The sequence below is a fragment of the Lolium rigidum genome, chromosome 5 (genome assembly GCF_022539505.1).
Source record: "Lolium rigidum isolate FL_2022 chromosome 5, APGP_CSIRO_Lrig_0.1, whole genome shotgun sequence".
NCBI classification, from domain to species: domain Eukaryota; kingdom Viridiplantae; phylum Streptophyta; class Magnoliopsida; order Poales; family Poaceae; genus Lolium; species Lolium rigidum.
In genome coordinates, this window is record NC_061512.1 from 167608515 (window position 1) to 167622994 (window position 14480).

The window sequence follows — 14480 nt, forward strand, 5'->3', positions numbered from 1 at the left end:
GCTTAATCATACAATTCTTTGTAGAAAAAAACCGTTCACAACAAAATAGACCAAAACAAATAAAATTTTGTTGTAGTTATTAGCAACAATAATCACCAACCAAAAACAACAAAATATTGGCTATTTACAATAATAATCAGCAACAAAAACAACAACAAAATTAGATATTCACAATAATAATCAATAACAAATCCAACAAACTATTATCTATTTACAACAATAATCAAGAACAAAGTCCAACAAAAATTCTTCATATTTACAACAATAATCAAGAGCGGAATTATTGGGTATTTACAACAATGGTGGAGAAAAAAATCAAACAAAAATACTAGACATTTACAAAAATAATCAACACCAAAAATGTTGGCTATTTACAACAATACTAAGCAAGAATTCCTACAATTTTTTTTTTTGGCTATTTACAACAATTCCAGCAATTGGGAAGAGAGTAGAGCAAACCGGTGGGTGTCGCTTGATTCAGAACTTGAGCTTGGGCAGGGGAAGGCTCAAGACGGCGGCAGGACCTGACGAGGGAGTCTTGCGGCACCACCGTCGAGGAGATGGCCGATAGCTTGCAATATTAGCCCTCTATGGCGGCTCCCGAGCACGGATGTGCGGGAGGGCGCGGCGGCACAACGCCGTCGACGAGCGCCGAGGTACAGGAGGGCGCGGAGAAACGCCGGAGACGAACACGAAGGTACGGGAGGGCGGCGGAGCAAAGCCGGCGACGAGCTCAAAGGTGTGGGATGGCGGCCGTGAGGCACATGAGGAGAAAATCCATGGAGGCTACTACTGCCTGGGACTGGGACGCGTCGTTGGTGGGCACTGGGCAGGATAAGGGAAGAAGATAAGAGAAGGAAGTAACGTGGGTGGGCCCAGGGGCGCTGCAGCCTTGACACACACGGTCACACGCGGCCAGCGCATGACGACCGATTTGGAGCGACGTATCGGTCGCCGGATTTCAAGTATTTTCCTCTTCAAAAATAGTCGCCTCGGGAGGTCGAACTCGCAACATCCTGCTCCGCCAGCGGACAATTAACCACTACACTATCGTAACGTTACTGATATTATTGGAACTCAGCTCGTGTTAAGGCGGCCCGGCTACCTTCCGTGCTCAGGCCTGAGGGCGGAGCACGTGGGCCGGCACAGCACGGCCCGTCAGTTAACGGGCCTTTGTGTGTCGGGTCGTGCCAAGCACGTGAAGCATTGTGCCGGGCCTGTGCCGTGTCGGGCCGGCCCGTTGGCCAGGTATGGTGGAGATCTGACCGTGAGTGGTCAGTGGTTGACCTCACCTGGGGCTGACATGGCGATGACGTGGCGCTGACGAGGCGCACACATAGTCGACGTCGACGGAGGCGGCGGCTACGGCTTGGCGGTGCTCGACGCGGCGTTTCGGCGGTCCTTCAGCTCGGGAAAAGGTGTGGCATGATATAGCGATGACTAACGTGTGCTCGGCGGTCCTCTTTAGTGTCTCTGACGGTGAGGGTTTCCGGCTGCAGCGGTGGCGGACATCGGCATCATCGCGAGGCACCTTCTGCTGCGAAATAGAAGGGGCAGATTGCGAGGACTGAGGAGGGATGCACAAGAGGCTGTGGAAATGAGAGGGAAGGACCTCAAGGAACGAGTACCCTTTGTAGTTGCGGCAATGGCCGACGGCGTCGCGGCCGACGTCGAACTCCGGCGAGCAATTTCGGGGGAGCCTGGCGGCGTCGAGGTGCGGGAGTGGGGGCAGAGAGAAGAGGGAGATGGGGGCTTGGGGCCGTTGCGGAGCGTCGGCAACGAGTGGGAGGAGTCGGCGAGCTAGGCCGATTCGGTTCGCTAGGTCGGCCCAGGTGGGGACGATCCCGATAGGTGGGCCCCACCTGTCGGCGGGTGAAGGGAAAGGGGGAGGGGGAGAGAGGGTGCGCGGGCTGGTTTCCGAGCTGGGCCGATTTAGTTCGCTAGGTCGACCCAGTTGGGCTGCTTATTTCTTTTTCTAATTTCTTTTATTTGCAAAGCCTTTGGGCAAAATTAAAATAGAAAACAATACATTTCCAGGCTGAAAAATGCAAATAAAATGTATGTGGATTCCTTATGATAAGAACTTCATTATAGAACTACTTTTAAAATAAAATAAAAAAATTATGAAATCAAAGTTGGCATATATGCCTATGTGGCTATAAGTGCCATTTTAGGTTTTGGTGTTTGAAATAAATTTGTATTTTTCCTAAGGTGCAATGATGTCATGATCCTTATGAATGTAATGCATGATGTGTGGAAATTTGGAAATTTAGGATACTAAACTTAGACTGGTTGAAGTAGTACTAATAAATGCACTACTAATTTGCCTAATTTTTTCTAGAGTATAAATCATAACCGAAGAGTACTGCTTTCCAGGTACAAGCACACAAACACAAACGTACGAGAGATGATGTTCTTAATTCGCTTAACAGCGTGTTCCCCTTTGCTTAGTGGGCATGCTAATCAGCTACTCTTATAAAATACTACCACCTCCGTCTCAGATTAACAGGTATGCACGCAATCTAAAAATTTATTTTGACCATTATTTTGGTCAATAAAATATAGAATATATGTTAAAAAAATTATATCATTATAAACCTTTTTCAATGCGAATAGAATGGTATAAATTTTGTAGACATATAATTTATATTTCGTTGATCAAATTAATGATCAAACTTTATCTTAAACTACGTACGCGCCTGTTAAACTGGGTGGAGGAAGTACATATTACCGAGCCATCTTGATTAGCTTTTGACGTGCGTGAACCATGTTGATCTGCCCATCATATAGTACTCCTAGTTAGTAAGTTCTTCATTAGCTGCCGGCCGTTTCAGTTCCGTGTGTTGGATTTTTCTATCACCACCGCGCAACTTGATTAGAGCATCTCCAACAGAGGCTCTAAAATTTGGCGCTGTAAAAGTCGTTTGCAGCGCGCTCGATTCGGATATAGCGCGCGGCGCCGACGCGTGCTTCGCCAGAGGCTCTATTTTACAGTGCAATCACGAAGCCGAAAAACAACCCTTCACCAGAGACTGTAAAATAGAGCTCCACAAACAAGTTTCTTCAACATTCATAGAACAAACAAGATCAAACAGGCTACAAATAAATCTGAAAAATTCAACTAAATTACTGTGCATTATCCATGTAGCTAGAAATTGATATAGCTAGCAAGCTAGCAATCGAATCTCCATGCGCGGCCGGCCGAAATTAGTTCGTGCGTGCGTGCGCGGCCACATCAATCGAGTCCGCGCGCGGCCGAATCGAGTCTAGCTAGCCACAACAATCGAAATCGAGTCCGTGCCTGCGTGCGCGGCCGGCGGAGCTCACAGCGCGGCGGCCAACGGAGCTCGTAGCGCGGCGACCGGCGGAGCTCGCAGGGGGGCCGACGGAGCTCGCAGCACGGCGGTCGACGGAGCTCGCAGGGCGGCGGCCGGCGGAGCTTGCGGGGAGGCCGGCGGAGCTCGCAACACGGCGGCCGACGGAGCTCGCCACGGCGGCCGACGGAGCTCGCAGCACGGCGGCCGACGGAGCTCGCAGCACGGCGGCCGGTGGAGCTCGCAGGGAGGCGGCCGACGGAGCTCGCAGGGCGGCCGACGGAGCTCGCAGGGCGGCCGACGGAGCTCGCGGGGCGGCGGCCGGCGAAGCTTGCAGCACGGCGGCCGGTGGAACTCGCGATGCGGCGGTCGGCAGAGCGGAGCGGTTTCTTTCGCGCGAGCGGTTCCAGTTTACAGCGCGCGGTAGCCGGCGCACTAGATATGCCGCTTTGGATAGCGCAAACTACCGCACGCACTAAAATATTTACAGCGCGACCTATTTTACAGCGTCTGCTGGAGGGCGCAAAAACGCGTTCGGCGCTGTATATTGGCAGTTTTTTTAGTGCGCATCCAGTTTACAACCTCTGTTGGAGATGCTCTTAGTATAGTGTTTAGTGGAGTACTAGTGTACTACAAGTAGGTCGAACAGGGGCAGTCATTAACTGACCACATTTTCGGACTTAAATTATACAAGTGGCCGACCAGATTCTTGGTTTTACTAAACTTAATATTATGATGAGTTCTCACTGGATATGTCATGCTTAAGAGCAATTTCAATAATATAGTCGTTTGTTTGCTATGAACAAGATGTCATGTTATCGGTAGCCAACTTTAGCCAACAAGTACAATAATTGGCTATAAAAAATACTACTTTTTATGCATGATTCACCTTTTATTGACACAAATTATTTAGAAACACGTGCTAGAATTAGCAAAGACGGCCACAACACTCATATCTAAAGTATCGTATCTTGTTTTTTAGCTCAGCGGAGTACAGAACTTCCCGCAATCCATAGTATCTAAATCATGGCACATGGGGCTTTACGGTGAACTGATTGGGTGGGTGAAGTATTGGCATTGGGTTTAACCACAAGAGTCTTATCGTGAGGGCATCTTCAACTGGGTGACTAATTTTAGCGTCCGAAAATATCCGCGCGCGTCCGTTTGCGTCGGTCCAAATGGTCGAAATCACGATGCATTTTTTTTCTCGATTTTCTATTTTTTATAACATGAAAACATAATTTATATAGTAAAAGAAAGGAAATTAAAAACCCTAAGAACACCTGCGCCTACTGGTTCTCGTTGTCGTTGTCGATCACGACGAGCTCCGGTACCACCCACGGCCAGTTGGGAAGCGGCGGAACATACGCCGGTGCCGCCGGCGGTGGTGGAGGTGGAGGAGCCCACTCCTGTGGCGGAGATGGAGGAGCCCAGGACTGTGGCGGAGGTGGAGGAGCCCAGGCCGGTGGCGGAGGTGGAGCAGCCCAGGCCGGTGGCGGAGGTGGAGGAGCCCAGGCCGGTGGCGGAGGTGGAGGAGCCCAGGCCGGTGGCGGAGGCGGCGGTTGAACCGGTGGCGTGGCCGAGTCCTCTAGCCCCAGTCGTAGGGCTTCTTCCTCCGTGAGGCCCGGCGACATGATGTCGGTGGCGTACCTGGGCAGCGGCGGCTGCACCGGTTGGTCCACCTCCGAGACGAGGACACCGAGCCTCGCGATCTCGTCGTCCGTCATGTTGTCCGGGTACTCAAACTTCCGGTCCTCCGCCATGGCCAACTGACATTCTTGGAAAATGCCCGCGACATGGTCGTCACTGTCGTCCTTTGGCCTCCTCGTTTTGGTACGCCAGCGCCTCGCTGTAGTCCTCGGCATCGTCCCCTTCTTCGTCGCCGTCGTCGTCATGTGCAGGCGCCGGCGCATGCCGTGTTCGACGACGAGGCGGTGGACGGTCAAAGGGGAAGTCCCTGTCGCCCAGGAAGCCCACCCTCCTCCTCGGATCCTTCTCGGTCTCGCGATAGGTGCGCCAGCTGTCGGAGTCGATGGCGTAGGTGGGATCGGCGCGTAGGTCCGGCGGCAGGTACCGCCGCCCGTGCCGGATCTCGGCGCTCCTATATGTCTCGCGCACAAGCACGGGCCAGACGGGCACCCGGAGGTAGCTCAGCCGCTAGGCATGTGCACGTCCCCAGGCGTCGCACGGCGTCCAGTTCGTGTGCATCAGCCGCGCCACGTTGACGGGCAGCGGCACCCTCTGCCGCCGCTCCTCCTTCTTGGTGCCGTTGTCGGACGCCTCGAAGTCATTCTTCATCTTCCCCATGGTGTTGCGGCGGCGCGCGGCGGTGGATGTGGGAGCGGAGGTGTGGGCGATGGCAGGAACTATACCGGTCGACTTTTAAGGTCGGTCGCGCGCGGGAAACGATGTCATTAATTGAAGGCGGCGTAGAAGCCCAGTCGTTGCCCGCTAGTGCGAGCGCAGAAGAGGTAGCCGCGGCATTAATGGTGAAGGCTGCGACGCAGACGCGAAAGCGCTGACCACGGAAGCGATGCCCTCGATACAGGCTCACTGCCCGGGGGGCCGGTGGAGAAGCAAGCGGTCACTTGGGGCGTCCGCTCAGCGTCCGCCGCGACGCATTCTATTCGCAAATATGGGTCGGGTTTGCATCGTTGCGAACGGCCCGGTCACGATGTGTCGCCTCGCTGGAGCGTGTCCAGACGGAATTTCGGCCCAGGCGGACGCACGATCGCTCAGCGTCCGTTTGCGTCACCCCGTTGAAGATGCCCTGAATAAGATACCGTGACTCCCTCTCTCTTTTTTAATGAGGCTTCCACGTTTGATTTTGTCCTAGTTGGCTCACGTTAGATATGATCCTAGTCACTGCGTTGGGGTGCATTCTCTCTCTTTTTTTCTCTCCTCTAACTAGATAAAAATATATTATTTTAATTTTTATAGCCAGCTAACAAGATTTTATAGTACTTGCTCTAATTTGTTTACAGTTGGTCCCCAGTTGCTTCATGCAAATGGTGGCTATTTAACCAATACTCGTAGATTATGATTGTCGACCCACCGTGATTTGGTGAGTCAAAAAAGACTTTGTGACTACCCACCCGTCCAATTGCTTAGTCATCTTCCTCATCCACTTCTCAAAGCAAACCATGAATATGTTGCAGCGCAGAGGGCAAGAATAGATAGGGGCCTAGAGGGATCATGGAGGTGGTGAGTGCTTCCCATGGCGTGTTTGGTCCCCTCCTGGGGAAGCTCTCACCGCCTTGCTCGCCAAGGAGTGTGGCCGGCTGAAAGGGGTCCGGCGTGAGATCCGGGCGCTCAGATCTGAGCTCGCTAGCATGCATGCAGCGCTGAGAGAGTACACCAAGCTGGAAGAGCCAGACGACCAGGTCAAGACATGGATATCACTTGTCAGGGAGTTGGCCTATGACACGGAAGATGTCTTTGACAAGTTCATCAACCGGCTCGGTAATGGCCAGGATGACGGTGGCTTCAAGGAGTTCTTCCGCAAGACTGCTCGCCGTCTCAAGACACTTGGAGCTAGGCGCGGCATAGCCGGCCAAATAGATGATCTGAAGGTTCGCATCAATCAAGTGAAAGAGCTCAAGGATTGCTACAAGCTGAATGATGCTCCTTCTAGCACCACTGGACATGCAACCGTGGATCCTCGGCTGCATGCACTTTTCTCCGAGGAGGCACGCCTTGTAGGAATTGATGGTCCAAGAGATGATCTTGCCAATTGGATGGTGGAAGGAAATAACTCATCTGAACATCTCAAGGTGTTGTCTATTGTTGGGTTTGGTGGATTGGGAAAGACAACACTAGCAAAAGAGGTACGCCAAAAAATTGGAGGGCATTTTGATTGTCGAGCTTTTGTATCTGTCTCTCAAAAGCCTGATATAAAAAAGATTATCAAGGATGTGATATCTCAAGTGTCAATCCAAGATGGATGCACTGACAATTGGGACGAAAGAAAATCCATTGCAAAGTTAAGAGAACTACTTCAGGATAAGAGGTAATGCATCTTGTACAATTATTTTGGAAATATTGTTCATATAGAAGTTTTCATTATTTTATTGTGGCTTGTGCTTCCATAGACCTCAAGGATAAAACGTTTTCTTGAGTAAAGTACAAGGACGACTGAGATTAAACGATATCTTCTTGGGATTAGGGGTAGGATGGCTGTGATTAAACGATGCACATGTAATTTATCATAAAAGGAACTAGATGATTCTCCGCGCGTTGCTGCAGATATCAATAACAAACATATTGTATAGAAATATTTCATACATATTAGTGCATGTGGTAAAGATAAATAAGGAAATTGTGAACGAAACAATATTAGTGTAGGCATTGTGCATGCAGATTCTGAAAGTGTAAAGCTAACATATACAGTATCATTGTTGTAAGCAACGTAGTGTTATAATTATACCCAGCTCTTTTTGTCTGAACAATGAAGAAGCCCGAAGGCCTGGATACCATTAGCAACAGGGGTGGGTAATTATGCCCAGATCGGCTATGTTTATTAGCATAGAATGAAATTTACTTTTCTACCACATGAATATCTTAAAAACTCGAAAACGTATGCCAATTAAACAAAACATAATAGACCTAATCTACTAATTCCAACAATCAAGGTGTCTTTCAGGAAAGATATTTTTTCATGTAGCAAACTTAATTAGCTTTTAAGTAGGTACGGTCTGATTTTTTTTGAAGGCATCCTGCTCCATTTGCTGCATAAACATGAGCATCAGCCTCATATATAAAATGCCTACCTATAGCTTTGTAAAATTTGACCCGCTGCATATATCTTATTCTGCATACCTTTTATATAGTTTGCTAAGTGGGCAACAAAGCATCTTTTTGGATATACCAATCATCTACTGCTGGTTACGTAAATGAAAAAGGGTCTCTGATACATAAGATGAATTACCTCAGATTGCTGAATAAGGAAAGAAGACAACTGACTCTATTGAGCTACATATATACATGTTCAATTGCTACTTTCCGAGTAATTATAATAGTTATAATCTCGTTAAATAGAAGCTTGGATAGATGAAGAATACAGAAATACAGAAAGGGGAAAACACATAAGACAGAATATTCAAGATATATGAGGAATGTACAAATAAAATCTATAGAATTTGAAGGGCTTCTATTTTCTGATTGCCGCGGCTATTAAGTCATTGGTATAATCCTTGCTACAGTTGGATTCATGGTGAGCTGCACATTGCATTGACAAAAAGTTAATCAAAGGTCAGTTGCATCAGTATGTTGATGATTCGATACTGCATATACGTGTTGTTAGGCAGAAAATTCACCAAACGAACACCAGTAGGAAAATAAAATAGTGCCTATGATCGACTGAATCACGCAGTTTAAAATCTAGTAAACGTTCTAATGGAAAAAAATCTAATAAAACGTCAAAAAAAATCTAATAGATCTTTACCTGAGGGAAGTTCTTGGAGAGGAGCGCTTGCTGCTTTTGGGTTGAGGCTGAGAGCCTGAGACCCAAATATAGGGTGGAGATACAGATACATGGTGAGATGAGCTTCAAGGCGAGGTGACGGCTCATCTAGTCCACCACGTTGGCGGTAAAGCCATGGGAGCACCAGCAAGCGATGGGAATCAAGGGTGTCAGCTTCAAATTCGTCCATCAGGGACCAAGCTAAATGTGACCATTGTGATGGAGAGGATGGGGACGGAGCAGCTCCTGTACTTAAACGTGAGAGCAGATCCATCCGTTTCCACTTACCCTTGCATTCATTTGGTGGTGGAGGAGATGAATAGGAACCGATGATTTGCTTTTGCATTTGTTGTGAGGAGATAGTGGAGGACAGGAACAGGCCATGGCCTAACATTTGCATTTGCTGTGTTAATAGGGTGAGATAACTCTGAAGAAGATGAAGGACCTCATTCTCTAGCGTGCCCGTCTGGAAAAAATTCTGTGAGATTTGCTGCTAAAATAAATGAAATAAACAGGACTCATCTGACACTAAACTGAAACTGATGGAGGTGATGTGGCATGCTTGCATGTTAAAAGAATTACTTTTAGTGAGTTGCTCCAATTTAGATATTATAGATTGCACTTAATGGCATCCTTATGACCTTAGTAGAAGCATTTCACCAACTATACCTGCAACATTGTATACCTAGGTGGACAACTTCACTTTAAAACATTTATAACAGATGGGCGTGAAAATGTTTGCCATCATGAAAATACTCTTATAACTATTCATTACATTCGCAACATTTTCACTACGTTGAAATTTGTACAAATACTAAGTGTGATGTACTTATTTTAACTTGTTAAGTACATAAAATATATTGACGTTTGAGCTTTGCGGACTATTTATATGTTTTTAGCTCAACTAGCACAGTGGACCTCGTATATGCGAGGCCTCACATATTCGCATATGTGAGGGCATGGTCTTTAGTTGTTTGATTTGTTAATTAGCATGGTGGTCCGTTTAATTTTCATTAATACTAAAGTTGCTTTATATTTTATGCATTTCATATCAATAATCAAATACATTTAACACTGCTACGACACTACCGTCTAATGACACTATTCTGTAGAATAAAAAACTATGGTATTTTCATAGTATTAAATTCACTTGTTCCCGTATGTTTTAAATGTCATTTTTATATCTTCTTTTATTCACACAACATTGATAATTTTTATCTTTTGGGTTATGCTGACACCATGCCATCGGGGAACCATCATCCCACCAAACATAGAAGGAGCTCATTTTTCACGGCCTTTGTAATACATGAACAAACTTACATCATGTGGAGTCCGAATCCGCCGATCATAGCATCAAGCGACATCCTTGAAAGAAGCAAATCATATCAATGCATCTCTATAGCTTATCAATCCATAGTTCGCCTCTATGTACCGTGCAGTATTTTGTCCATCACTGGAGCAACAATTTACCATATCGTAAACCTAATTACTCCATTGAGTCATCTCAACATAAACAATGCCAATTCCGTCCTTTATTAAGCTATGCACTCCTTGGATTTCCATCTATCATAGTTTTAATTTTAAAACAAATATGTGTTGCTTTGCTTTCTTATTATTTTCGTAAAACCTCTAAAACATATGTTTGTTTTATTAAGAAGAACCCTTTCGTCCTTTTTAGTCCAAACTTTAAATTTCGCTAACAGAAAATTTTGGACCTCACCCAGTTATCTATTTTATTGTTGGAAATTCCAATATTTTAACAATAAAGAATTAAGATTTATTTGTGTACACTTCAATTGTCCTGGCGTGTTGGGCAAACGTAGAGGAGAAGGACTTTATTCGATCGGCTAGTTCATGTGCATGAGCCACTATTGTTGCCAGTCAAGCCAGATTTTATCAAATTAACTTTGGACAGTATTTTCTGGTGCTTATATGGTTAGTAACCTTTTCCTAGAATGTGTTGATTTCTTGAAGCACACTATTCCACTGTTGGTAACTTTAAACTTCGGGATTTTTTTTCCTTCCTACAACGTCTTTACTTCTTGAAGCATACGTTACCACTTTGATATGTTTTTCCTTTGACAAGCTAATTTTATTCATTAACACACAAATGTATAGTCTTAACATGTTTGTCAGGTTGTGCACTTCACATTCAGCATGCTAGTTAGATACGACTCAATCGTTGACTAAATCCCAGACGTAAATTACAGATCTAATCGTTCAGATAATTCTGATTATGTGGATTAACATTGTGTTTCTATTTTAGATACCCGTATCTTGCTTTTAGTATATAATAGACTAGCACAGTGACCCTCGCATATGTGAGGGCATGGACTTTAGTTGTTTGATTTGTTATATAGCATGGTGGACCGCTTAATTTTTATTAATACTAAAGTTGCTTTACTTTTTTCTGCATTTCATCTCAATAGTCAATTACAGTTAATACTGCTACGACACTACCGTCTAATGGCACTGTTTTTTAGAATAAAAAACTATGATACTTTCGTAGTATTAAATTCACCTTTTTGTTGGCGTACATTTTAAATGTCAATTTTATATCTTATTTTATTCACGCAACATTGATAGTTTCTATCTTTTGGATTATGCTGACACCATGCCACCGTGGAACCATCATCCCACCAAACATAGAAGGAGCTCATTTTTTTTCTTGGCCTTTGTAATACATGCACAAACTTACATCATGTGGAGTCCAAGTCCGTCAATCATAACATCAAGCAACATCCTTGAAAGAACCAAATCATATCAATGCATCTCTATAGCTTATCAATCCATAGTTCGCGTCTATATACCTTATATTATTTTGTCCATCGCTAGAACAACAACTAACACATCTTAAACCTAATTACTCCATTGAGTCATCTCAACATCAACAATGCCAATTCCATCCTTTGTTCAGCTACGCACTCCTGGATTTCCATCTATCATAGTTTTAATTTTCCAAGTAATATGTGTTGCTTCACTTTCTTATTATTTTGTAAAACCTCTAAAACATATGTTTGTTTTATTAAGAAGCACCCTTTTGTCCTTTTATTCCAAACTTTATATTTCGCTAACAGAAAATTTTGACCTTACCCAATTATCCATTTTTATTGTTGAAAATGCCAATATTTTAACAATAAAGATTTATTTTTGTAAACTGCAATTGTCCTGGCGTGCTGGGCAAATGTAGAGGAGCAGGACTTGATTTGATTGGCTAGTGCATGTGCCAATATTGTTGCCAGCCGAGCCATAGTTTATCATATTAACCTTGGTCAGTACTTTCTGGTGCTTATATGGTTAGTAACCTTCTCCTAGAATGTGTTGAGTTCTTGAAGCACACTTTTCCGCACACTTTTCCACATTGGTAACTTTAACTTTGGGGGGTTTTTTCCCTTCCTATGACGTCTTTACTTCTTGAAGCACACGTTGCCACTTTGATATGTTTTTTTCTTTGATAAGCTAATTTTATCCTTTGACACAGAAATGTAAAGTCTTAACATGTTTGTCTGACCGTGCACTTTACGTTCAGCATACCACTTAGACATGACTCAACAATTAAGTTACGTAATCTTTCCCAAACGTAAATTGCAGATCTAATTGTTCAAATAATTCTGATGATGTGGATTGACATAGTGTCTTTATTTTAGATACCCGTATCTTGCTTTTAGCATATAATAGATTCCTTATCATACGTTTTTTGACAATCTATTAGGTACCTTGTAATTATTGATGATATATGGTCTACACTTGCATGGGAAGCCGTCAAGTGTGCTTTTCCGGAGAACAACCATTCCAGCAGAATAATAGTTACTACACGCGATGTTCAGGTAGCAAGATCATGTTGTCAGAGTGGAGATGACCGCATATATCAGATGAAAGGCCTAAGTAAACTTGACTCTAAAAGATTATTTTCCAAAAGGATATTTGGTTCCGAAGATTGTTGTCCGGGTGTGTTGAATGAAGTTTCTAATGAAATCTTGAAAAAATGTGGAGGCCTACCATTGGCAATTATCAGTATATCTGGTTTGCTAGCCAACATACCGGCTGTCAAAGAGGAGTGGGTGAAGATTAAAAGATCAATTGGTTCTGCACTACAAAATAATCAGAGTCTAGAGGGAATGAGTAGCATACTGCTGCTTGGCTACAATCATCTTCCACCTAATCTCAAGACATGTTTGCTGTATTTAAGTGCGTTCCCTGAGGATTTTGTGATTAAAAGATGTGAGCTAGTGAGGCAATGGATAGCAGAAGGCTTTATACCTGAAGAGCGTGGACAGAGCCAACAAGATGTCGCGGAGCATTATTTCTACGAGCTTATAAATAAAAGCATGGTTCAACCATGGGACATCGAGCCTGATGGCAAAGTTCGTGCTTGTCGGGTCCATGACATGATACTTGAAATTCTTATTTCAAAATCTTGTGAAGATAATTTCATCACTGTGGTAGGCAGCGGCCAAGCGCATTTGTCAAATCATCATAGTGTCATTCGGCGACTGTCAATCCAACACATTGACCAAAATCTTGCATCTAAATTGGCGAAAGAAGATCTAACTCATGTTCGATCTCTGATAATAACAGCACAGTCAGGTGGCATCGAACACTTGCCTAGTCTTGTTAAATTTGAAGCCTTACGTATACTGGATTTTGCATTTCATCATGATTTGCAGGAGTATATTATGAAAGGTTTGGATAAGTTGTCCAAATTAAAGTATCTCAAACTTATGGGCAGGGGCACAACAAAACTACCACCAGGTATTGTGAGGCTACATGATCTACAAACTCTAGATTTACAGGGTACAAACGTGAAAGAGCTGCCAGATGGATTTGTTCAGTTGACTGAACTACAGCACCTGCTCACTGAAGGATTTGCGAAGATGCCAAATGGAATAGGGGGTATGATGAACCTATGGGAAATCTCTAGCTTTGATATTACCCGGAGTCCAGCAAATGCAGTGGATTTCGGGAACCTAGCCAATTTAAATACACTCAGTGTTAAGTTGGACAGTGGGTTATCTGAAGAGCACAGGAGGCGTGAAGAGATGTTCCTTTCCTCCATGTGCAAGCTTGGAAACTGCAAACTCCAGCATTTAACGATAGATAGGTTTGGCGGTTCCCTGGAGTTCTTAGATTCCTGGTCACCTCTGCCATCTTCTCTTCAAACATGTAGGCTATCTGGCTACTCCTGTTTCTCAGACTTTCCAAAGTGGATTGCACCAGCTCTCACCAACCTTTCTTTTCTGAGCATAGGCTTAACCGAATTAACGGTGGAAGGTCTGCACACTCTTGGGGAGCTCCCAGCCTTATTGATTCTGCACTTGCAGATAAAAACAGGACCGGGGGATAGGATTATAGTCCAACAGAATTGCTTCCCAAGTCTGAATGAGTTTACGACCTCTGCTAAGAAGGGGGCAAACTTTATTTTCATGAAAGGGGCTATGCCCAAGCTTGAGATCCTTGGTATGTCTATCAATTTGTCAGTGGGAAAAACTTATGGCTTCTACACAGGCATGGAGAATCTCGGATGTCTCCGAGAGTTAAGACTGACTCTTCCATGTAAGGATGGTACACCTTTCGACGACACGCCTGCAGCTGCTGTAATCAGGAAGGAAGCCGTAGCTGCGTTCGCAAGGGAAGCAGCTTCCCATGCCAACCATCCCAGTGGTTTTCTTACGGATGAGACGGGAATGATGACTTTCTTAGAATAG

At 44.8% G+C, this 14480-nt stretch overlaps 1 pseudogene; it reads left to right on the forward strand.

Annotated features, from left to right (window-relative positions):
- The first annotated feature begins 6509 nt into the window (after window positions 1-6509).
- Window positions 6510-14480, forward strand: LOC124656669 (annotated as a pseudogene).